Genomic DNA, 26210 nt, shown 5'->3' with positions numbered 1-26210 from the left:
GGAATAGTTTTGGTGGAATGGCTTAAAGCTTGGCTGCAGTGAGTTTAGGAGAAAATGAGAAAAAAATAATTGGAAATAATAAGTAAAGGCAACTCAAAGAGTTCTACTTTGCATAGGGAGAAATGAGATGGAGTACTAGTCAATGTAGAGAGTAAGATCAAGAGAAGATTTTGTTTTGTTAGCATGCTAATTAGCATAATCCAGTAAAGAGCAAGACAAAAGTGAAAATACAGGATAAAAAGGGAGAATTACCCAGTTTATCAGGTCTGTAGAAGAAAAGATAAAACAGCCAGTTGAACTAGAATAAAAAAATTGTACACAAAAATATGTAATTTGAATTATCATTTCCCTTCTATATTGCTCAAAGCCCTTTGCTTCCTAGCCTTTACTATTTACAACTTGGTCATTTTTCAATGTAATATTTGAAAAGTATGTCTATTAAAAATTATGTAAAATTTTATGATTTTGGAGAGTAGTAACTGATTTGTTCCTTTGTGATTTTAATTTGTGAACATTCTTTAAACAGTGAATAGGATCTATTTCAAAAACTGTTTTTTAAGTTTTAAAAAGCTCAGAATTCATTTTTCTAATAATATTTATATTATATGAAATAGTTTATTCTGGTTAGTTCATAAAATTGTATAAAGTACCTGAATTGTATTACTGATAATCTGGGAAGTTTCAGGTCTTCAGTTTATTTCTATGGTGAAACTTATTCTAATTTCCAATCCAAGATTCTGGAACACATCTCCCATTATGAAGTGGACCTCAGGGTGGGAGTGGAAACAGAACCTCTTGTTCACACTCCACACCCTCATCTTCCAGCAGTGAGGGTAGACTATTAAGGCTCTCATGTCATCAAGGATCAAGGCAATGGGATAAGGGAGACTCTAGACATTTGTTTCCTCACCAGTGAAAATTAAATGAAGACCCAGGAATCACTACAGCTATAGAGATGAGAAGGACATTTCAGCAGCTAGAGTGTGGTGGTGAGTTCCTGGCTACATGGCTGCTTCTGTACAAGAGTGTGCTTAAGTCTTTTTGTGTTGTATAAGCTTATGTGTGCGTATGTATGTATGAGCAAATTGGTGGGCTGTTTTTTTCAGTATATGATGAAGTCTTGTTAACCTGTAAACCCAACATCTAAAAAATGTCATCGAATAAACTTTTGTTCAGATCTCTGCTATTATGAGTAAGAGGTGGCTGTAAATAAACTAAAAGCAGATTTATTCCCACTTATGTTTTATTAATTTTTTTAATTTAATTTTTAAAATTTATTATTATGGGTACATAATAGTTGTATGTATATATGCAGTACATGTGATGTTTAGATACAGGCATACAATGTGTAATGTTCAAACCAAGGTAATTGGGGTATCCATCATCTCAAACCATTATTATTATTTTAGAACATTCTAATTCCACTCTTTCAATTATTTAAAAATATACATTAAATTAGTGTTAACTATAGTCATTCTATTGTGCTATACAACACTAGATGTTATTTCTTCTGTTGACTGTATTTTTGTACCCGTTAACAATCCTCACTTTATTCCCCAGTTCCCATTACCCTTCCCAGCCTCTGGTAACCATCATTCCACTCCATCTTCATGAGTTCATTTTTTTTTTTTAGCTCCCATATTTGTGTGATAATATCTTTCTGTGCCTGATTAATTTCACTTAACATAATGTCCTCCAGTTCTATCCATGTTGCAAACGACATGATTTCATTCCTTTTTATGGCTGAATAACATTCTATTGTGTATATGTGCCACATTTTTTTGATCCATTTGTCCACTGATGAACACTTAGGTTGTTTCCATATCTTGGCTATTGTGAATAGTGCTGCAATAAACATGGGAGTGCAGATATGTCTTTGATATGTTGATTTCTTTTCTTTAAGCTTTATACCCAGCACTCACATACATTTTAAGGTATTTACAGGAAAAGTCCATTTCCGACGCATTCTGTATCTACAGGATTGTTCAGTGACAACTGGTGTACATATGTAATGGTGATACTTGGGACAGGAAAAAAATTCTGGAGAAAATTCTGAATCATTCAAAGTTAAATTGTTTTCAGCATAGATGTAATAAGTACTCTTTGTAAATCTTTGAACATTGGCAAACCATATAATTTTTGTGTGAAAGAATGTTAACCAGAGCAGCAATTACGGGGGTTAGAACTTATGGTTGTGTCCTTAAGTGGAGAGACACTTTTTTTAGGCCTATTGAAGTAGTTTTTGTTTTCTTTTCTTTGTTGTTTTCTGGGTCATTATTATAACTGTCTCCATTCACAATTGTCTACCTATCTAAAATTGTAAAGCTAATATTTTTAGATATGCATTGGTGCTTAAGAATTGGATGTACTGTTGCCTATTTGCAAGGACACGGAATGACTTTAAAATTCCTGGATAAAATATTTTCTATATGTACCAAGAAAGAGCTTGGGTTTAAAAGATTTAGAGTCATTGTGATTATGACTCATTGAGAGTATGATTACAGCTAAGTAATTTTCTTTCCTTTTTTCAAAAGAAATGGGTACGGAGGTGTATATTCTGAGTCTTACGGAGTCTTAATTGCCTGCCATGAGGTAGTACTTAGGAGCATGATTAAATTGGTTAAGACACATCTAGAGGAAGGAAACCTCCAAGAAGGAATGTACTTGTTAACACTGCTTCTGTGATTGAATTTAGGATTTATAGCACTTTAAATTTTTAAAAAATTGCCTGTAGTTTATGTACACAGTGTTAGAGATGAACTGAATTATTCATAATGATATATTTCATGCTAATTCACTGGAAAGTTTCTCAAATAATAGTTATTTAAAATTCTTCACTTTTCAGAAACTGCATATTCTTTAGTACCACGATCTCTCCCCTGTCGTTGTGTTCTTCTAAGATATCACTGGTGCTATGATCAGGAGCTATTTGTTCAATCATGACCTGTGGGGCTTTCTTAACCTCTTATAAACTTAAGTGCCAATCACTAGGCTGGATATAATTACACTTTGGTGATTTCCTTGAGCTTTAAGGGCTAATGAATAGCCTCAAGTATTTAAATAACTGCTTGAACTTTCTTAATTGATACAAACTGTCTGTAATAATTCCACTTAGTCTGGTATGCCACCTGAACAGCTTTATCTTGGGTTTACATACTTAATTGATAGTGTTCAATGGTACATGATATTTATATGAGCCTTTGTCTTACTGAACTGCATATGAAATAACCATTCTAAGTCATATTTTAAAACTGTATTCCAACTTCATAAACAAATACATTAGAATCAATGTTTGCATTCCAGACCTGAACAAATATTATTTTATGTCAAATTTTGTTAGTCTTTTATAAACATACTAAAACATGTGCATCCAAATTATGGTTCATATTTTTTCCACGTTTCAAATTTATGCAAATGCATATTTACCTTTCAATTAAAATTCAAGTTTTTATGTGAAATAATATGAAAATGTTACAAAATAATTTAATTAATAAGTATTTGAAGACTTTTATTTTCATGTTAGGGTTTTATTGCTATTTTATATAAAAAATAATCAAGATATGTCTGGAGGAATAATTGGGTTCAGAGGCTATTTTCTTTCAAAAGCCAAAATCATAAAATATACAATCAATATTGACCTGAATCATTATTAATATATGCATTTTTTATAATAGAAATTGTAAAGGTAAAAATGATTATAAACAAGAAATGAATTTTAAAATGTCTCATTGAGCTATTACAAATAATATACTCTTTAATAGTTTTAAAAATGATTGCTACTGGTATAGAAAAATGTGATGGATTTTTCTTTTTTCTTTTTATTATTATTATTATTATTATACTTTAAGTTTTAGGGTACATGTGCACAATGTGCAGGTTTGTTACATATGTATCCATGTGCCATGTTGGTGTGCTGCACCCATTAACTCGTCATTTAGCATTAGGTATATCTCCTAATGCTGTCCCTCCCCCCTCTTCCCACCCCACAACAGTCCCCGGAGTGTGATGTTCCCCTTCCTGTGTCCATGTGTTCTCATTGTTCAATTCCCACCTATGAGTGAGAACGTTCGGTGTTTGGTTTTTTTGTCCTTGCGATAGTTTGCTTATTATTTGTAATAGCCCAGAAGTATATAAATTATCCAAGAATAAAAATATGATGTGAAAGCAAGCTCTTTATACAAAATAAATAAATAAATAAAACTCTGTGAAACCAACTGTAGAATCTTACCTAAATGGGGAAATAGAACACGTTCTCAAAACCTTGGAGAGGAGCACTAGATATCATAGGAATGTCATTTTTTCCCAATAGGCATATCATTTCAATAAAATCTCAGTGAAAAATATCAAAAAAAAAATAAATAAATCAAATGTCTCATTGAGAATTAACCTTAGCATCCTAGATTTAGACTAGCTAGATATATCTGTGTATGAATTCTTGTTCTAAAATGTGCCTGACATGTAACTTTAGGTAAGTTATGAGACTTCCTGTGAGCAGCTGTTTCCTCATCTGTAAGATGGAAAATAATGATGAAGACAAGAATAATTATGTTAAACAGTAAACATTTCTTGATATTTCATGGATACTCAATAAATGCTACCTCATTATTATTCCCACAGGAAAAAAAAGTCTTACTACTTTTAGTTTCACTTTGATTGTATCCAGAATTATGACCCAGATTTGGCTTTAGATGACCTTGAACTATTTTCAGACACAGAATTATGCTCCTGAAGTCTTAATGTCTGATAACATTAATGCTATTTAAAATACTTTCGGAGAATCTGAAGGGAATTCATTTTTCTGAAAAGTAACTAGTTGAGAAAGTCAAAATATATTTGAATGTATACATTTTGGTATGCTTGAAAACAATAGTGATGGTCTATAATCACTCATATATTGATGTGTTTTTACTTAGTGTTTTGTCTCTTGATAAGCAGAGGATTACAGAAAATTAAATGTCAATAGGTATTATTAAATCTAAGTCATGAAACGGATCATTCCCAGATTGCTGACATGTATACTAGTATAAATATTTTTTAAGTGTTTTTGTTTGATAGTTTTTATTTGTATGTGTGTATGTCTTTTTTTAGTGTTAGCAAGTAGTCTGGTATAGTAAATAATATTCAAAACAAATCTTTGCTACAATATTGTATAGGTATATGCCTTCAGAGTTCAGTATGACTATTAAGAAATGCTTTAGAATTCAGGAACTTTTATATTCTGTTACATCAAAGTTAGCCTAAAGCTGCCTCCTTACATATTAAGTTTGGCCCAAAAGCTTTTCTGTACATCGTGAATTATAACAAGCCAGGGTGTAAACCTATCATAGCCCACACCTGTGCCAATCACTGAGTTTTGGCCAATGAAATGTAGCCAGCTGTTTGAACCATGTTCAAATAAGGCAAATGCTGAGCTGTAACCAATCCAGCTGTTTCAGTGCCTCACTTCCATTTTCTGTAGGTCACTTTCCTTTTGCTGTCCATAAATCTTCTTCCACCACGTGGCTGTGCTGGTGTCTCTCTTGAATCTGCTGTGATTCTGAGGTCTGCCCAATTGATGAATCATTTATTGGTCAGTTAAACTCCTTTAAATGTAATTCAGCTGAAGTTTTCTTTTAGCAATACTCAGAACTTTTTTGTTAAAAAGAAAGCAAGGGATTTGCACATGTCTATATTGTCAGAAAAAAAAAATAAAAGTATCTGAGCAAGGTTAAAAAAAAACCCCAAATGCAAAACTGTGTATACATGACTCTACCACCTCCATTACTTCTTGGAAACAAATTAATACTTTTGTAGGCTGATAATTTTGGTGTGTATTACCTCTGCTTCCAGAAAATAATACACATAGCATAGTTACTTATGTAGAATTTTCTCTTTTCTTGGTAGCCAATAGCCACATGGGGCTATGAGCACTTGCTATTTGGCTTGTATTACTGAGAAACTGAATTTTAAATATTTACTATTAATTTCTTTATTTTTACACTTAAATAGCCACATAAGGGTAGGAGACATAATCCAGGACAGCTTATTTCCAGATTCATGAGCCATTTTCATATATGGTTACATTTCTGCCATGGGTTGCTGCTGACAATGCCCAGAACACAAGTGCCTTGGAGTGCGTATCCCTTAACCAACATCCTCATCTTACAGAAATGGTCCAAGGAGAAGAGTTCAAAGCAACATAATGGCAGAGATGATGTTCAGATCTCCAGATATTGTGTCCCTGTCTCAGAGTCGCCAACAGAACTTAATTCTTCATTTCCTTTTGATAAGTGATGAGCTTGCTAAGATGGTGATAATGGCATTCAACAACCATAATGATTAAACACTATGTCCCTTTTTGCGGTACAGTGATAAGAACTGAGAAAAAGGAGATTGAACCAAGGGAGCATTCTTATGGCTAGTCTTTGCTCCTTATTACTCCAGTGAGTCTGTTGACAGAAATGGCCATGTTCTTATTCAGCATTATTATTGGGCTTGGTTAAGAGTCATTAGTTTAGCTTGTTATGTGAAAGTCACTAATTTGAGTAACACAATGCCATTTGATAAAGAATGACATTGGTATAGGAATCAAATAGGGCTACTTTTCAGAATTATTTTCTGATAATAAAATATAAATTATTTTAATAGTAGTAAACTTATTTTTTATTTTTTTGAGACGGAGTCTTTCTCTGTCCCCCAGGCTGGAGTGCAGTGGGGCGATCTCGGCTCACCGCAACCTCTATCTCCCGGGTTCCCGCCATTCTCCTGCCTCAGCCTTCCGAGTAGCTGGGATTACAGGCGCCCGCCAACACGCCCGGCTAATTTTTTGTATTTTTAGTAGAGATGGAGTTTCACCGTGTTAGCCAGGATGGTCTCCATCTCCTGACCTCGTGATCCGCCCGCCTCGGCCTCCCAAAGTGCTGGGATTACAGGCTTGAGCCACCGCGCCCGGCAGTAGTAAACTTATTATAAATGAAATACATAAGGTTAGTGATATGGGGATCAAAGGCTATTGCACATAAATCACTAAACAAAAGTCATTGGGAGACAGACACAAAAATCTGTATGTCTTTCATTCATTTAAATCCAGATTTTTTTCTCTTATTAGAAGAAAACATCAAACAGTTAATATGTAAGCAAATTAGTGCAATGTGCTCTTCAAAGTTAACTTGATTATGGTAGAACACAAAAAAAGTCACATAGCTGCTAATGAGAGATTCTGACACCTATCATTTAAATAAGAATATTTCCACAATGTTTTTGCAGGAATAAACTTTCAAAGATTTTAGTGCTAAAAACTTTGTGGTAGAATTTGAGTAGATGCTGATAATATTTCTGTCAGAAATTGCAACCAGGGTCCCGTTCTACTTAAAGATATTCTTGAAATTAACAGAGTAGCAAGCTGTTAACTATCTGTAGAGGCTCACCTTCCTTTTACAAACTGTTAATAATACTCTGGTGAGACATATGTGGTAATTTCCATTACCAACAAAATTTTCTTTTTAGAAAAAATGAATGCTTTGAGCTTTAAATGTTTATATTTTTTGAGACTGGCAATGAAGGCATATGTTTTTTATTTCCTCCATATATTGTTTTAAAGTTTTCCATTTATATTGTTAGTCTCTGAACTTTAGTAATAACTACAGACTCATATTGAGCAGCTCATCAAATATTGGGAGAAAACAACAGAAATAATAGCAAGAGCTATTGACTTTAGAAGAACTGAGCTTGACTGAGTTCAAAGCTTTTATTCAATTGCTTTTATTTTGAGTTTACATGATAGAAATTGGATAACTATATGGATTTGATGTACCGATTTCTTCTTGATATGCAACTTTGAAAAAGCCTATGTAGTTAACCTATTAATATAGAATTGACACTCATTTAAATTTGCTGTCTCCCATTCCATTGGAAAGATCTCTGTTTAGAACTACAGGAAATAAGGGCAAGTGTACATATTTCTTGTAATAAACTAATAATAAAGAGACAGATATCACTACCACGTTGTAAATTATACAGTAAGTCTTAGGTAACTTATTTGGTACTTTAAACACCCAGGAAATTTCACTAGTTGACAGCAATTGAAAATGCAAATTAATTGCATACTCCATCCCACATCTGAAATAAAAGAAAAATGCCAGAAATAGACTAATTCTGGTTTCCTTTTGAATATCATATTTTAATTTCTTTTATGTTTCTTTAATCTTTTCAGCAGTGCTTAAAGATTTGGAAGATGTTGATTAAAGCATTTCCTCTGATTAATTATATTTTGGCTTTCAACTGTTTTATTTTATTTTAAAATCAAGTGCACACACATTGTCTGGATTATATGAGCATCTGCTCTTCCCAGTCTCTGCAAATATTTATATAAATCTAACTGCCACCCTGATCCCTCCAAGTTCTCACTGCTTAGCTAATCCTGATTGCATCCCCTCATTAAGCCATCTTCAGGATATGGAAACATAAATAAAACAGATGAACAACCTACATTTCAGGGATATTTGTGTACATGGCTTGCCACTTAACTCATGTTATTAAATTCTCAGAATTCATTCTAAAATCACAGGGTTTCCTTTACCTCTGCTTTCTTTAATTATACATTTGATTATTATTAATCTAAAAATTACAGGCATACCTCATTTATTGTGCTTTGCTTTACTGAGCTTCACAGATACTACATTTTTATAAATTGAAGGTTTGTGGCAACTCAGCATTGAGCAAGTCTATCAATGCCATTTTTTCATCAGCACATGCTCACTTCATGCCTCTGTGTAGCACTTTAGTAATTCTCGCAATATTTCAAACTTTTCCATTATTATTATATGTCCTGATGATCTGTGATTAGGCATCTTTGATGTTACTGTTATAATTGTTTTGGGATGCCACAAACTGCACTCACATAAGACAGTGAGCTAGATAAATGTTGTATGTGTTCTTCACTTCTCCATCAACTGGCCATTCCCCTGTCTCTCTCCTTTTCTTTAGATCTCCCTATTCCCTGAGACACAATATTGTTGAAATAAGGTCATTTAATAACCCTACAATGACCTCTAAAGTGTTCAAATGAAAGGAAGAGCTGCACTTCTCTCACTTTAAATAAAAAGCTAAAAATGATTAAGTTTAGAGAGAAAGGTATATTGAAAGCTGAGGCAGGTTGAAAGTTAGGCCTCTTGCAGCAAACAGCCAACTGTAGAATGCAAACAACAGGTTCTTGAAGGAAATTAAAAGTGATACTCCAGTGAATACACAAATAATAAAGTGAAACAGCTTTATTGCTGATATGGAGAAAAATTTGGTGGTCTGGATAGAAGATCAAACCAGTCACAACATTCCCTCAAGCCGAAGCCAAATCCAGAGCAAGGCCCCTAACTCTCTTCAATTCTACGAAGGCTGGAGGAGGTGAGGAAGCTGCAGAAGAAAAGTTTAAAGCTAGAAGAGGTTGGTTATAATGTTCAAGGAAAGAAGCCATCTCCATAACATGAAAGTGCAAGGCTAAACAGCAAGTGTCAATGGAGAAGCTGCAGCAAGTTTTCTAGATCTAGCTAAGATCACTGATGAATGTGGCTGCACTGAACAGATTTTCAATGTAAATGAAACAGCTTCACAGTGGAAAAAGAATCCATCTAGGGCTTTCATATCTACAAAGGAGAAGTCAATGCCTGGCTTCAAAGCTTCAAAGGACAGGCTGACTCTTGTTAGAGGTGAATGCAGCTGGTGACCTTAGGTTGAAGCCAGGGCTCCTTTACCATTTCAAAAATTGTACAGCCCCTAATAATTATGCTAAATTTACTCTTCCTGTGCACTAGAAATGGAACAACAAAGAACTGGATGACAACAATCTATTTACAGGGTGATTTACTGAACATTTTAATCCCAATGTTGAGAACTACAGCTCAGAAAAAAATTTCAATATTTTTCACAATATTTTCAAAATGTTTGAAAATATTACCATTTATTAACAATGCAACTGGTCACTCAGGAGCTCTGATGGAATTGTACAAGGAGATTAATGTTGTTAAGCCTGCTTACACAGCATCTATTCTGCAGCACATAGATTAAGGAGTAATTTAGACTCCCAAGTTTTATTTTTTAAGGAATACATTTTGTGAGGATATAGCTGCCATAGACAGTGATTCCTCTGATAGGTCTAGGAAAATTAAATTAAAAACCTTTTTGAAAGGAGTCATCATTCTAGATGTCATTGAGAACATTCATGATTTATGGAAGGAGGTCAGATATCACTATTAACAGGAAATGGAAGGAGTTGATTCCAACCCGCATTGAGAAATTCAAGACTTCAGTGGAAGAAGTAATTGCAGATGTAGTGGAAATAGCAAGAAACTAGTATAGAAGTGGAGCCTGAAGATATGACAGAATTTCTGCAATTTCATTATAAAACTTGAATGGATGAGGAGTTGCTTCTTATGGATGAGCAAAGAAAGTGGTTTCTTGTCTACTCCTGGTGAAGATGCTAGGAACATGGCTGAAAGGACAATGAAGGATTTAGAATATTACATTAACTTAGCTGATAAAGCAGTAGCAGGGTTTGAGAGAATTCATTTTAATTTTGGAAGAAGTTCTAATGTGGGTAAAATGCTATCAAACAACATTGCATGCTGCAGAGAAATCTTTTATGAAATCAATGCAACAAACTTTACTGTTTGCCTTATTTAAGGAATTGCCAGTCATCTCAACCTTCAGCAACCATTACGCTGATCAGTCAGCAGCCATTCACATCGAGGCAAGAGCCTCCAACAGCAAAAAGATTCCCATTCATGGGGATGAAAGTATGTACGCTTTTCTAGACCTAATGCTATGACACAATTAATAGACTACAGTGTAGTGTAAATATAATTTTTGTTATGTACTGAGAAACCAAAACATTATTTTGACTCACTTTATTGTAATATTTGCTTTGTTGCAGTGGTTGGGAACAAAGGTATACCTGTATTTTGGATATAACGACATTTTCAAGATGATTTACTGTTTTGTATATCCTCTATCCATTTAATATGACTGAAAATTTAGAATTTATTAGGAAGTTGAAAGGTAACACATACATGTTGAGTACCTCCTGTATTTGTTTTTCCCTTTATTCTTAGTATTTGTTCCTCTTTTATCTCTCTATGGGCTAAGAGAATATAAAGAAATAGTACCTCTCCACAAAGATGGAACTCTAATACTTTTTATAAAGTCTTTCGTTCACCTTGGTTTCCTTAACTAATTACAGGTTTTATATGGGGACAGTACTTTAATCTGGGGCCTTCACTTTACTTCATGCTTTGATACAGACTGAGAGATATCTATTTGACTTCATTTTACAAATTGTCCTTTGACCATGTAGTTTCTGTAGACAGAATGATTTTTTTTATTGTAAATACCTAAGACCGAGAATTTCTGTTCTTGCAGCTTTATGTAATTATGTTCAAAGGGGTTTGAATTAAAATGGAACAGATGTGTCCATCTTTAATTATGGTGTAACAAATTGTGTTACTCTAAGGCTTTATTAAGTGAAACACTCATCTTTATGTAATAATGGGTCAGACAGTTTCAAAACGATAACAGTGAACACAGTGTATTGCCTATTCTAGTCAGACTTCAAAAGGGCTGTTAAAACTCAGAGGATGTACATGTAATCCAGAAGACACTATAGAAAATATATATATTTGTTTTTTATTCTAAGTTAAGTGAAACATACGATAAATCTAAATGTCATCTAAGTAAGACAGAAAAGCTAACATTTGACTTAACAGATATATCTAAAGAGTAGTGAGAACATTCAGCTGTCTGTATTGGAAAATACCATTTTAGGGTTTCCTGAAAACCCTTTTGTATTCTTTTGTGTAAACACTCTCTTAATCAATGAGTGGCCAGAAAAGCCCTTTTTTGGGCACCACATTCAAGTCAGTACAACAAAGTCCTTTTTACTAGCTGTGAGCTACTTAGAGAACGAAAAAATAGTAAGAAGAATATGGACAAGTACAAATCCTGTGAAATGAGCCCCATCTCAATGTTTCTATTTCTGTCAGTTGTTCCATAGTCCTTTTATGCTTCTGGATATATCCAACTCTTTTATGTGTTTTTCTTTCTGCCCTTTCCCAATATGTCACCGTTTATTATTTTTATGCCTGAGTGGTTTTATTGAGATACTCTTTTTGCTCCATTATCATTACCCTCCTAATCCAGGCTCTATTTCCTCATACCCAGATTACTGCATCGATTTTTCAAGTTTTCTTGATGTTTCTCTCCCCGCTTTCCATTCTTTTTACAGTTCATTGCCAATCTAATAAAAATAATAATTTTATTTTTTACTTTTTTATTTCAATAGTTTTGGGGGTGCAGGTGGTTTTTGGTTACATGGATGAGTTCTTTAGTGGTGAGTGCTGAGATTTTAGTGCAGACCTTACCCAAGAAGTGTACACTGTACTCAGTATGTTGTCTTTTGTCCTTCATCCCACTCCCAACTTCCCCTCCTGAGTCTCCACAGTCCATTATATTGCTCTGTATATCTTTGCATCTTCAAAGCTTAGCTCCCACTTATAAGTGAAAGCATATGATATTTGGTTTTCCATTCCTGATTTACTTCACTTAGAATAATAGCTTCCAGTTCCATCCAAGTTTCAGCAAAAGACATTATTTCATTCTTTTTCATGGCTGAGTAATATTCCATGGTGTATATATACTGGATTTTCTTTATCCATTAATTGATTGATGGGCATTTAGGTTAGTTCCATATTCTTGCAATTGCAAATTGAGCTGCTATAAACATGTGTGTGCATATATCTTTTTCATATAATGACTTCTTTTTTAGGGGGTAGATGCCCAGTAGTGGGATTGCTGAATCAAATGGTAAATTTACTCTTACTCTTTAAGGAGTCTCCATACTGTTTTCTGTACTGGTTTACTAATGTACATTTCGACCAGAAGTGTCAAAATGTTCCCTTTTCACCACATCCATGCCAACATCTATTTTTTTTGTGTGTGTGTTTTAAATTATAGCCATTCTTGCAGGAGTAAAGTGGCATCTCATTGTGGTTTTAATTTGCATTTCCCTGATGATTAGTGATGTTGAGCAGAAAATGGTAATTTTAGCTTGATGCATCACTTCTTACAATACTTTGGTAGTTCAAGTGTATTATACAAGGCCACACTTTTGTTTCTGGTCTTCAGGATCATTCATAATCCCTGTGCACCTGCTTGTCACCACTGCTCAAAAAAATGAATAATACGATTTTCCTTGCATCAAGTGCCTTCATTTTCAGTATCTAGACACAGCCTTTTTCTAGGCAGAATTGTTCACTCCATCCCAATACATGTACCTTTACCCTCTCCCCATGTTCTTTCTCCAGCTGAGGACATTCAGGCAACTATTCCTTTCTCATGAAACTCGTGGCCTTTCTTGAAAGCCCGGATTCTCCATGGTGCTTTCTTCTTTTTCACTTTTCCCTTTCTCTGAGTTACCAATTCAGTTTTAGTTTATACCTTAATTGTTTCCTAAACTGGTTTTAACTCCTCATGAAGACTTAATATCCTTGTGAAGGAATGTTTTTTTGTAGAGTGGCTCAACTGTCAGTGTAATCTGGTTGATTAATTGGCATGCCTTTGTTGAGGAATTTATCACTAGGACTCTCTTCTTGTTTATTGGGATGGGAAGGGGGCGAAAAGATGAGAGAGGCAAAAGAGAAAATTTGGAAAATGAGTATATTTTATTGCAATGTCTGTGCAATTGTTGGTCTTAAGGGAACAAATATGCTAAATTCAAAGATGATGGAAAAAATAATCAGCTTCACAGAGCTGTAGTAAACACCAGATGTTGAAAGAGAAGCTTATCAGACTATCTTTCACCTTTCATCTTTAAGGGACAAATTACAACAAATAACCAAAATAAACATAAAGAAACCATAGAGGACACTGAGTGAAAAGGTAAAGCTACAGATTCCAAAACAGAAGACATATCCAGACAGCCCCTGTCAATATGTTTCTTTTCTGTCGAGGGCTGCTGCTGCTAGAGGTCTCTAGGCTCCCATATGATCTGTTGGTCACTGTACTTCGCTTTCCCAACTCTCACCCCCAGTAGACATGCACACTCACATTTTTAGGATCCAAAGAAGAGAGCTGAGCTTGATTTTCTGTCAGGCAGAAGAGCAAGATAGACAATGTAATTTGATACTTTTTCCTGCTAACCCTCAACATAGAATTCTGGATTCTCATCTGAGGACTAAGAACACCTTTAACACTGATGAATTAGAAATAAGGCAAGGACTAAAACTGAGTTAATTATCTAATATTAGAAAATGAAGAAACACTCATCACTGGATTCACTTGCCTCACTAAATGTATTTTATTACTTGAACATATATAATAAATACAGAACTTTTCTTATCCTTTAATAACAAATTCAAAGACAGAAAACTTCATTCATATTAAAAAGTATAGACTAGAGATGGAAATTAAAAATAATATACCAGAGAGGACTGCTACAAATGAATGACAGCTTGTTAGACAAATACATCCATTTTTGTAGATCAGATAATGAGGTACGAAGTAGACATGGCTTCAAAGACGATATTAATTTCTTTTTTTTCTAAATTCAAAATTATTATAATATATATTGTAGAAAATTCAGACAGAGGCAACAGCCCAAAACAAAAAAGTTATCCTTGATCCCATCCCACTATCTAGTGATAACCATAGTCAATATATTGGTGAACATCTTACCAAGATGTAACTTTGTGTAGGTAGACATTTTTACAAGAATGATATCACATCATACACTGTCTAATAAAAAATTTCACTTAATAATATGTAGTCATTTCCCATGTCAAAATGATGATCTATTAAATCTTTTATGTCCAATACAAAGCAACACTAAATGTAAGATAACTCCCCATTTTCCTATGAGAAAGCCAATTTATTTAGCTACAAAGATGTATTTAGTACCACATATTTTCATATCTATTAAATTTATGTTGAAACTTTAATATTAAAACATTCCATATTCCATGAAATGGTGGTTTTTCATCAAAGGAAACATTCTTTAAAGTCACCAGATTTTCAGAGTTCATCATTTATAATTTTGTATCTATTTCTGATGCTGTTACTGGAAATTTTGTCCCAAGCCATAAGTATCCATTTACATAGCATTAAAACTTTTATTATTTTTGTTAATCTCCACAATACAGCCATTTATCATGTTGCTTTTAAAAGAATCTTGTTTACCACAGTAGCCAACAGTTGAATATTGTGTGGTCAGACTCCAGGAATCACTATTAAATATATGCTAATTTTTGTAATTCCATTTTTTTACTGTTTTAGTCATGTAAACTAAAATGATAAAAATGTTTTAGTTTTTACTAAATGTTTTAGTGTTAGTGAGTTCATGTTAACTCTCTCTGTCTCATCTATCTATCTATCTATCTATCTATCTGAATACATGCAGACACAAAACTCACATTGGTGAAGGCAGTTTTGGGCTAATGTATTCATTCAATCCCTGAAATGCTATTCAAGACAAAGGAATTGAGAATGTACCCTTTGAAAAAATTGATTTTAAACTAACTCATTTTTTGAGGTGTCATTTTGGGAAAAAGAAATTTATCTTATATTTGGTCATATAAATTATAGTAAAGAAAATGGCAAGATCATGTGAAATATGTATTTGAGGTTTTTGTTTAATGCTCAATACAAGCATTTTATACCCCACAATTAGAAAATCAGAAGACTAAAAAAAGTAATATTGAATCTGAAAATAATTTTATAGATTAATTAATTAATTTATTTGTTATTGAGATAGAGTCTCGCTCCATCACCCAGGATGGAGTGCGGTGGCATGATCACAGCTCACTGCGGCCTCCCAGTGATCATAGCTCCCAGGCTCAAATGATCCTCCTGCCTCAGCTTCTTGAGTAGCCAGGACCACAGGCTTGTGATATCACACCCAGCTTAATTATTGTATTTTAAAAATGAAGAAATAGTGAGACTAAGAGGGCAAACAACTCTCTCAAGTTTAACAGGCATTTACAGGGTGAGTTCAAATTAGGCAGGTTTCTTGACAGTTTATTACTCTTTACTCAATATGATATCGAGGTGTAAAACAAATTCATCCTAAACTTCCTTCAGAAATTGAGAGACACATGCAAAGGGCCAATTCTAATAAATGCTATCAGCTTAGTAAACTCAAACTAAGGATAAATCCCCTCAAGCTTCTTTTAAGAAATCTTACAATACTTGTTTTCTAAAAAAATAAGGGTAAACTCTCTTGAGAAATACTTCCCTTTGTTATCTGGATGGACACTGCTTTGTGTATCATACTTCTTTTTTTAGGGAAAGTTACTCAGATGATTTAGCTTCAACTCTCCCCACTTCCCCTAGTCTTTCAGCTCCACATATCTCTGGATTCTGGAAAGGCATTCACTCATTTATTCATTCAACAAACTTGTGCTTATTGAGTCAACTGCTACTTTGAACTAAAACTGTGCAAGGCACAGAGGAAATGAATATAAAAAAACAAAATTTGTGATACTCACTAGAGCTAATCAAAATATTCTCATTTTCTGTTTATAAGTGGATGGTATTATTAAATTGGATTTGTCCATCTCCTTACCATTAGATATGAATTTCTTACTTGCTTGTTAAAATTTAATTGCTTGTGCCTGACTCTGCAGGCCTTTCACGTCCCTGCCATGGAAGCATATGTCAAGAGGGAGCCTGAGTCTCTGAGCAACCGCAATAAACACAGCTATTCTCCTGGCCAATGTTGGGAAAAGTAGGATGAGAGTATTAAACTACTGAGATTTTCGGGGTATTATTGGAGCTTAGCTTAGCTTATCTTGACACAAAATCCTTGCTTTCAAGATCCCCTTAATTAAGTGAAGTAGAGATAATAATGAAGTATTTCAATTACACTCTAATCATATCTATTATAAAAATATGCTTTATGTGATGGAAGGACTAAGGAAAGAATTTTGAGAAGTTGATGAGATCAGGCTTAGGAGTCAGAGAGCCTTGAGTTGAAATCTTGACTTTTGTGTGTTTAGCTGTATGTAAGTCATTAAACTTTCTAAGCCTGTGATATAGTTTGGATATTCATCCCCTCCAATTCTCATGTTAAAATTTGATACCCAGTGTGGGAGGTGTTTGGGTCATGGGGGTGGATACCTCATCACAGGTTGTTGCAGTTCTTGTAGAAATGAGTGAGCCCTTGCTCTATCAGTTACCATGAAATCTGGTTGTTAAAGAGGCCTGACACCTCCATCTCTCTCTCTTGCTCCATCTCTCATCATGTGACATCCTGCTCTCCATCTTTCATGATGACTGGAAGTTTCCTGAGGCCCTCAGCAGAAGCAGTTGCTGATGCTACCCTTCTTGCATATCTTGCAGAACTGTGAACTAAATAAACTTCTTTTCTTTATAAATTACCCAGCCTTAGGTATTCTTTTATGGGAACACAAAATAGACTAATACAATCCACTTTCAATGGTATAGAATATGGGTAAGAGTGCTATTATCTATCTCATAGGGTGGTTGTAGTAATTAGGTGAGCTGCATGATAAGCACTCAATAAGAGGTAGTTTCCATTACTACTATTATTTTTAAAATCTGTATGTGGTATAGAATGGGTAATCCTCATAGAACAAAATCTAAGCAATGCTGAACAGAAGCATAAAGGTTGAGAAGCTGTGTAGTTAATAAACTGTAAAACAGGCATTGTAGGCAGAAGGATGGGTGAACATTTTAGGTGAGAGATGTTATGCATAGTACACAGGTGAGTGGTGACAAGTGAAGCTGGAAAAGTAGGCAAGAACTGAAAGAAAATTCACCTGTCCACCATGGCTAGGAAGTAGTAATTACCCTGATGGTAGTGGAGAAGTATTAAATGTTTTAATAGAAAATGAACATTTTAGAAAAATCATGAAAGCTGCAACATGGAAAAGAGATTAGAAAAAAAAACCCCATGAGATTGGAAACAGAAATAGCTCTAAAGATATACTAAAGTCTTCCAAGTAAGAAATGTATGCATATACTATACTAATCATAATTAAAACTATGGATGTGTGTAACTTCACAAAGAGAGATCTCTTGATGTCAAGGCTAGGAATGGAAGCCTAGGTATTGATAACATTCAAAGGGCTACTACATAAAGCAAAGTGTTCTTGGGGAGAATAAAAAGGGCAGAGAGGAAAAGAAAGATAGGAACCAAGAACCTTGGCTATCATGGATGCCAAGGTAGGGAAGAATGTGAGCAGGGGACGATCAACCCTGTGAAACATGCCAGCAATGCAAAGTAAGATACTATCTTAAGAGTCTTTATGTCATTGGATCATCAGGAAGCTATCATTGATCAGCATGGAAGAACTCAAGACTGGTGGAAGTTAAAGGCAGACTTCAAGAAATAACTGAGAAAGGGTGATGGTGGTGCGGAAGTAGAGTAGATTGAGTTTAGACTATAATTTCAAAAAGTTTGAATAAATAATAGAGGATAATTGGGTACACAGAATGAAGAAAGTGTTTTTGTTTTAAAACATGTGAAACTTATCATATGTATGTTCTGAGTGTTTCTCTTACACCCAGGCAAATGGAGCTCCTGCCCAGGGTCTGCACTATAAAAGGATCTCCTCTGGTCTTTTGGCCACATATGTACCCAAAGCAAAAAAAATCTGCATTCCAAAGGGACACATCCTACTGAAAGACTTGAGAATTCTGGGTCTAAATGTCTTTGGTCACACCTCTAGGACCTGTACAGACTTCTGTACATTTTCCCATTAATATTGCTTTCTGATATGTAGTTTCAAAATTGTTTTTATTCAGTTAAAATACTTTCTAATTTCTCTTTCCATTTAACCCACTAATTATTAAGAATTATGTTATTATTATTGAAATATTTGAGGATTTTCCAGGGATCTTTCTCAATGATTTTTAATTTAGTTCCACTGTTGTTAGAGAACATACTTTTTATGACTAGAATGCTTTGAATTAATGAAGACTTGTTTTAGGTCCTAGACTATAGTCTTGTGTGGGCAAATGGTCTGCTCTTGAAAAATATGTGATTTCTGATGTTGTGGGAGTGTTTCAGAAATAATCTTTTTATATTTGTATATTATGTTGCTTGAAATTGTCCCATAGTTAACTGATGCTCTTTAATTTTTTCAATTTTTAATTTTTATGGATATATTATCATTGTACATATTTATGGGGTACATGTGATATTTTGATGCAAGTATACAATGTATGATGATCAAATCAAGGTTACTGGGAAATCTATCACCTTAAACATTTGTCATTTCTTTATGTTAGGAATGTTCCAATCCACTCTTTTAGTTACTTTGAAATACACCATAAATTATTGTTTACCATAGTCTCCCTATCATGCTACTGAACATTAGAACTTATTTTGTCTATCTAACTGTAATTTTGTACCCATTAATTAATACTTTTTTGACCCCTGCCTGCCCACTACCCTTTCCTGCCTTTGGTAACCACCGTCATTCTATTCTCTATTTTCATGGATTCAATTTTTTTTAGCTCCCACATATGAGTGAGAACATGGGATATTTGTTTTTCTCTACCTGGCTTATTTCACTTAGCATAATGACCTCTAGTTCCATCTATGTTGTTGCAAATGACAGTATTTCATTCTTTTTATGGCTGAATAATATTCCATGGTGTATTTGTACCACATTTTCTCTATCCTTCTGTTAATGAACAATTAGGTGGATTCCATATCTTGACTATTGTAAATAAAGGTGTAATAAAAATGCAAGGGTACATATTTCAACATACTGGCTTCCTTTATTTTGGATATATACCTAGCAGTGAGGTTTCTGGATCATATGAGAGTTTTATTTTTACTTTTTTTGAGGAGCCTCCATACTGTTTTCTCTAGTGGCTATACTAATTTACATTCACATCAACAGTGTAGGAGTGTTCCCCCTTTTTTTTACATCCTCACCAACTTCGTTATTTTTTGTCTTTTTGATAAAGGCCATTTTAACTGGGCTGACATAATATTTCATTGTGCTTTTGATGTGAATTTCTCTGATGACTAATGGTATTGAGCATTTTTTCTTATATCTGTTGGCCTTTTGCATGTCCTCTTTTGAGAAATGTCTATTCAGATATTTTATTCATTTTTCAATTAGATGATGATGATGATGCTGCTAATTACTTTTCTAGTGTGTTGTTTGAGTTTCTTTTAAATTTTGGTTATTATTAATTATTAATCCTTTGTCATTTGAATAGTTTGCAAATATTTTCTGTTTTATGGGTTGTCTCTTCACTTTGTTAATTTTTTCCTTTGTTGCGCAAAATCTTTTTAGCTTTTTGTGATCCCATTATCTATTTTTTCTTTATTTGCCTGTGTTTTTGAGGTTTTAGGAGAAATCTTTGCCCAGCCGAATGTCCTGGAATGTTTCTCCAATGTTTTCTTCTAGGATTTCATAGTTTTTGATTTTAAGTTTAAGTATTTAATCCATTTCAATTTTATTTTTTTATATGATGTGAGATAGGGGTTTACTTTCATTCTCTTGCATATGGATATCCGATTTTCTTAGCAGTGTATGTTCTTGGCACTTTTGCCAAAAATAAGTTGACTTTAAATGCATTATTTTATTTATGGGTTCTGTTCCATTAGTGTTGCTGGGTTCTATTTTGTGTCTGCTTTTGTGCCAGTATCATGCTGTTTTGCCTACTGTAGCTTTGCAGTATTATTTGAAGTCAGATAGTGTGATCTCCAACTTTGTTCCTTTTGCTCAAAATTGCGTTGACTATTCTGGGTCTTTTGTGGTTCCATATAAATTTTAGGATTATTATTTTTTGATTTATGTGAAGAACATCATTGTTATTTTGATAAGGATTGCATTGAATCTGCAAATTTTTTTAGGTAGTATGTACAATTTAACAATATTGATTCTTCCAATTAATTAACATAAAATATCTTTTATGTTTTGTGTCCTATTCAATTTCTTTCATTGATGGTTTTCTTTTTGAGATGGGGTCTGGCTCTGTCACCCAGGCTGGAGTGCAGTGGCGTGATCTTGGCTCACTGCAACTTCTGCCTCCCAGGATTAAGCGATCCTCCCACCTCAGCAACCCAAGTAGCTATTTTTTTTTTTTTTGCATTTTTGGTAGAGATGGGGTTTTACCATGTTGCCCAGGCTAGATTCAAATTCCTGAGCGCAAGCGTTCTGCCCGCCTGTGCCTCCCAAAATGCTTGAGCCACTGCGCCCTGTCCATCAATGTTTTATAATTTTCATTGTAGAGATTTTTCACTTCTTTGGTTAAGTTTATTCCCAGGTATTTTACTTTAATTATAGCTATTGTAAATGAGATTTCTTTCTTGGTTTCCTTTCCAGATTGTTTACTATTGGCATACAGAAATGCTACTGATTTTTGGAGGTTGATTTTGTATCTTTGAACTTTACTGAATTCATTTAAAAGTTCTAATAGTTTTTTGGTGGAGTCCTTAGGATTTTCAAAATATAAAATCATATTGTCTGCAAACAAAGATAATTTGACTTTTTCTTTTCCTATTTGGGTGCCCTTTCTTTCTTTCTCTTATCTAATTACTTCAGCTAAGACTTCCAATACTATAGTGAATGAAAGTAATGAAAATAGGCATCCTTGTCTTGTTCCAGATCTTAAACTAAAGGCTTTCAGTTGTTGGACATTCAGTGTGATAGATGGATTTGTCATACACGGCGCCTATTGTTTTGAGGTGTGTTCCTTCTATACTCTGTTGTGAGCTTTCTTTTTTTTTCATCATGAAAGGATATTGAATTGTATTGAATGTTTTTTCTAACATTTGTTGAAATTATCAGATGGTTTTTGTCTTTTATTCTGTTGATGTGATGCATTATGTTTATTGATTTGTGCATGTTGAACCATCCTTGCATCTCTGTGATGAATCCCACTTGATGATAATGAATCTTTTTAATGTGTTTTTGAATTTGGCTTGCTAGGATTTTGTTGAAAATTTTGCATGTACGTTCATCAGAAATACTCGCCAGCAGTTTTTGTTGCTGTTGTGTCTTTGTCTGATTTTGGTGTCAGGGTAATTCTAGCTTTGTAGAATGAATTTGAAAGTATTTCCTCCTCCTGGATTTTTTGAAATAGCTTGAATAGGATTGGTATTTGTTCCACTTTAAACATTGGTAGAATTCAGCAGTGAGGTTATTGGCCCCTGGATTTTTTTTTTTTTCTGGGAGACTTTTTGGTCTTAAAATCAATTTTATCTTATGTAAGTATAGTTACTCATGCTCTTTTTTTTTTGTAAGTATAGTTACTTATGCTTCCTTCTTTTCTATCTTGTTACTTGTTATTAGTCTTTTCAGATTTGTATTTTTCATATCTAAAAGTTCATTTCTTCCAGGTTTTCTAGTTTATTGGCATATAGTTGCTCATAATAGTCTCTATTGCTCCTTTTAATTTCTGTGGCATCAGTTGTGATGTCTCTTTTTCCACTTCTAGTTTTCTTTATTTGGTTCTTTTTTCTTCTTAGTCTAGCTAAAGGTTGTTGATTTTGTTTATCTTTTCAGAAAACAAACCTCATTTTGTTTATCTTTTGTATTTTTTTGGTTTTGATTTATTTCTGCTCTGATCTTTTATTAAATTTTTTCTTCTACTAATTTTGGGTTTGGTAGGATTTTGCATTTCTCATTCTTAAAGATGCATCATTTGGTTGTTTTTTTTGAAGTCTTTCTATTTTTTAATGTAGGCATTTATTGCTATAAACTTTCCTGTTAGTACTGCTTTTACTATACTCACTAGAGTTTGGTATGTTGTATTTCCATTTTCATTTGTTTCAGTAAATGTTAAGTTTTCTTCTTAATTTATTTATTGACCCAATGGTCAATCAGAAGCATATTGTTTAATTTCCAAGTGTTTGTATAGTTTCCAAAGTTCTTCTTGTTATTAATTTCTAGTTTTGTTCCATTGTGATCAGAAAGGATACTTGGCATGATTTCAATTTTTATAATTTTTTAAAGATGTTTTTTGTGGCCTATCTTATGGTGTGTCCTTGAGAATGTTCCTTGTGCTGAGAAGAATAATATGTATTCTGCGGCTGTTGGATGAAATATTCCGTAAATACTTGTTAGATCCAAATGGTCTATAGTGCAGGTTAAGTCTGTTTCTTTGTTGATTTTCTGTCTAGATGATCTGTCCATTGCTGAAAGTTGGGTGTTGAAGTCCCCAACTTTTATTGTGTAGGGGTGATTCTCTCTATCTCCAATAAGATTTGCTTTATACATCTGTGTGCTTCGGTGTTGGGTGTATATATATTTATAATTGCTATGTCCTTTTTAATTGACCCCTTTGCAATGACACAATGACTTTCTTTGTCTTTTTAAAGAGTTTTTGTCTTGAAATCCATTTTATCTCATGTAAGTATAGTTACTTATGCTCTTTTTTTTGGTTTTCATTTGCATAGAATATCTTTTTCCATCTTTTAATTTTCAGTATATGCATGTATTTACAGGTCAAGTGAGTTACTTGTAGGCAGCATGTAGTTGGGTCTTGTTTTCTTATTCAAAATGAATAAGCAAGCTTTCAATTGGATAATTTAGTTCAATTTATATTCAATGTTATTAATAATAGGCAAGAACGTACTACTTCCATTTTGCTACTTGCTTTCTGGTTGTTTTGTTTGTCTCCCTTCTTCCTTTCTTAATGTCTTTTATTGTGTATAAGTGGATTTCTCTGGTAGTATGTTTTAATTTTTTGTTTTTTAATTTTTAATGTTTTCATTGTAGGTTTGGGCTTTGTGGTTACCATGAGAATTACAAATAACACTTATAACCAATTATTTGAAACTGATGACAACATAGATCTTATCACAATAAGATAACAACAAACAACAACAACAAAAAACAAGCAAAGAGAAAACTAAAACTCGCTACAGTTTAAATCCATTCCCCACTGCACTTTTTGATATTTTGTTGTCTTTATTTATCTTTTTATATTTTCTATCTCTTAAAATATGACTGTTGTATTTATTATTTTTGGTAGATTTGTCTTTTAGTTTTCATACTAAATTTATGAGTGGTTTAGACATGGAAATTACAGTGATAGAGTATTCTGTATTTGTCTGTGTATTTACCTTTACCAGTGAGTGTGTTATACCTTCAGATAATTTCTTTTTGCTTGTTAGTGCTCTCTTCTTTCAGACTGAAGAACTCCTTTTAGCATTTCTTGTAAGATAGGGCTGGTTTTGGTGAAACTCCTCAGCTTTTGTTTGTCTGGGAAAGTCTTTATTTTTCCTTCCTGTTTGAAAAATAACTTTCTCAGATATAATATTCTGGGTTGGAAGATTTTTTTCCTCTTCAGCACTTTGAATATGTCATTCCACTTACTTATGGCCTGTAGGTTTTCCACTGAGAAGCCTGCTGCTAAACATAGGATTGAAACTCTTTTATGTGTCATTTTCTTCCTTTGTCTTGCTGCTTTTAAAATATTTTCTTTGTCCTTACCCTTTGAGACTTTGATTATTACACGCCCTGAGGTAGTTTTATTTGAGTCAAAACTGCTTGGTGTTCTTTGACCTTCTTTATGCCTAGATATTTATATTTTTCTCTAGGTTTGGAAAGTTCTTTGTCAATATTTCTTTAAATAAATTTTCTACCCTGATCTTTTACTTTACCTCCTCTGTTAGGCCAATAATTTTTACTTTGCCCTTCTTCTAAACCTTGTATTTCATTTTTCTTTTTTTCTCCTCTGTGTATTTTCTTATAGCCTGTCTTCGAAGCTCACTAATTCTTTCTTCTGCTTGATGAGTTCTGTTGTTCAGAGACTCTGATGCATTTCTCAGTTAGTCAATTAAAGTTTTCAGCTCAAGAAGTTTTAAAAATTATTTCAATCTCTGTTTTAACTTTTTCTGGTAGAGCTCTGAATTCCTTTTCTATATTATTTTGAAGTCTGTTGAGCTTCCTCAAGACAGCTGACAGCTATTTTAAATTTCTTATCTGAGAAGTCATACATCTCTGTCACTGAAGGCTTGACCACAGGTGACAAATGTAGTCTGTTTGGAGAGGTCATGTTTTTTCTGGATGTTCTTGGTGCTGGACGTTCATTGATATCTGGTCATTGAAGAGTTAGGTATTTATTCTGATCTTCACAGTCTGGTCTTGTTTATACCTGTTCTTCTTAAGAGAGTTTTCCAAGAATTTAATAAAGATTGGGGGTTATTACCTAAACCGTTGCTCACTGCGGCTTTTTCATCACTGGGGAGTGATCTAAACCCAGCAATGCTATGATTCTTGCAGACTTCTAGATAGAAAGCCTTGGTGGCTTTGGGGAAGATAAGGGAGAATTCCTTGGATTTCCAGGTGAAGTCTGGCTCTTTCTTCCCTCACTCTTCCCCAAAGAAAAGGAGTCTTTCCCTGCACTGAGCGGCCTGGGGTTGAGGGAGGGGGTGACACAGATAATCCTGTAGCCACCACGGCTGACACCACACTGATACATGACTCCCGTGACCTCTTAGACCAGCACAGTACTGGGGCTTGCCCAAGGCCCATGGCTGCTACTGCCTGGCTGCTCCTGATGTTTATTCAAAGCCAAAGGTCACGTTAGTTAGCAGGTGGTAAATCCTAGTGGGGCTGGCTCCACCACGCTAAGGTGGCAGATTCCCTTTCTGTTTAGGTGGATCTAGAAATGATGTTCAGGAGCAAAGGCCTGGAATAAGGAGCTTCAGGAATCTGCCTAGTGCTTTATTTTAACATGGCTGAGCTGGTACCAAAGTTGCAAGACAAAGTCCTTTGTACTCTTCCCTCTCTTTTCCCTAAGACTCCTCTCTGCATTGCACACCTGGAGTTGGGGGAGAAGTGATACCCACACTCCTGTGGCCACTGCAGCTAATGTTTTTCCCACTGGCCCAAGGCTGGTCTAAATGCTCCCTCTGCGGGCATCAGTGGAATTCTGTCCAGAGTCATGCTCTATTGTGACAGGGTGGCAATGAGTTCCAAAGAAAAGTCCCACAACACTTTTACTCTCCCTCCCTCAAGCACACGACTTTTCTCTCTGAGCTACACTGCCTGCAGAGCGGGGAGGTGCAGTATAGGCAGTACAAAACTGTCGTCCCTACCCCCTTCAAGGCTTCTTTTCTTGTTATATGTTAAACCAGAACATTTAGATGTTCTTTAATTTTTCATATTTTTTCTCTGTGTATTTCATTTTTAATATTTCCTACACTTACATTCTCACATTTACTAATCTTTTCTTCTGCAATGTCTAACCTACCA

At 34.2% G+C, this 26210-nt stretch overlaps 1 protein-coding gene across 2 annotated transcripts in view; it reads left to right on the top strand.

Annotated features, from left to right (window-relative positions):
* The first annotated feature begins 801 nt into the window (after positions 1-801).
* CSNKA2IP (casein kinase 2 subunit alpha' interacting protein) overlaps positions 802-26210 on the top strand; it is a 125044-nt gene continuing 99635 nt past the window's right edge. For both annotated transcript variants that reach the window (XM_030801848.1, XM_030801847.1), the window contains exon 1: positions 802-989. The gene's annotated coding sequence lies outside the window, so the exon portion shown is untranslated. The remainder of the gene's footprint in view (positions 990-26210) is intronic.

This window comes from Nomascus leucogenys, chromosome 21, assembly GCF_006542625.1.
Source record: "Nomascus leucogenys isolate Asia chromosome 21, Asia_NLE_v1, whole genome shotgun sequence".
Taxonomy (NCBI): Eukaryota; Metazoa; Chordata; class Mammalia; order Primates; family Hylobatidae; genus Nomascus; species Nomascus leucogenys.
This window is presented reverse-complemented; position numbering and strand designations above follow the sequence as displayed.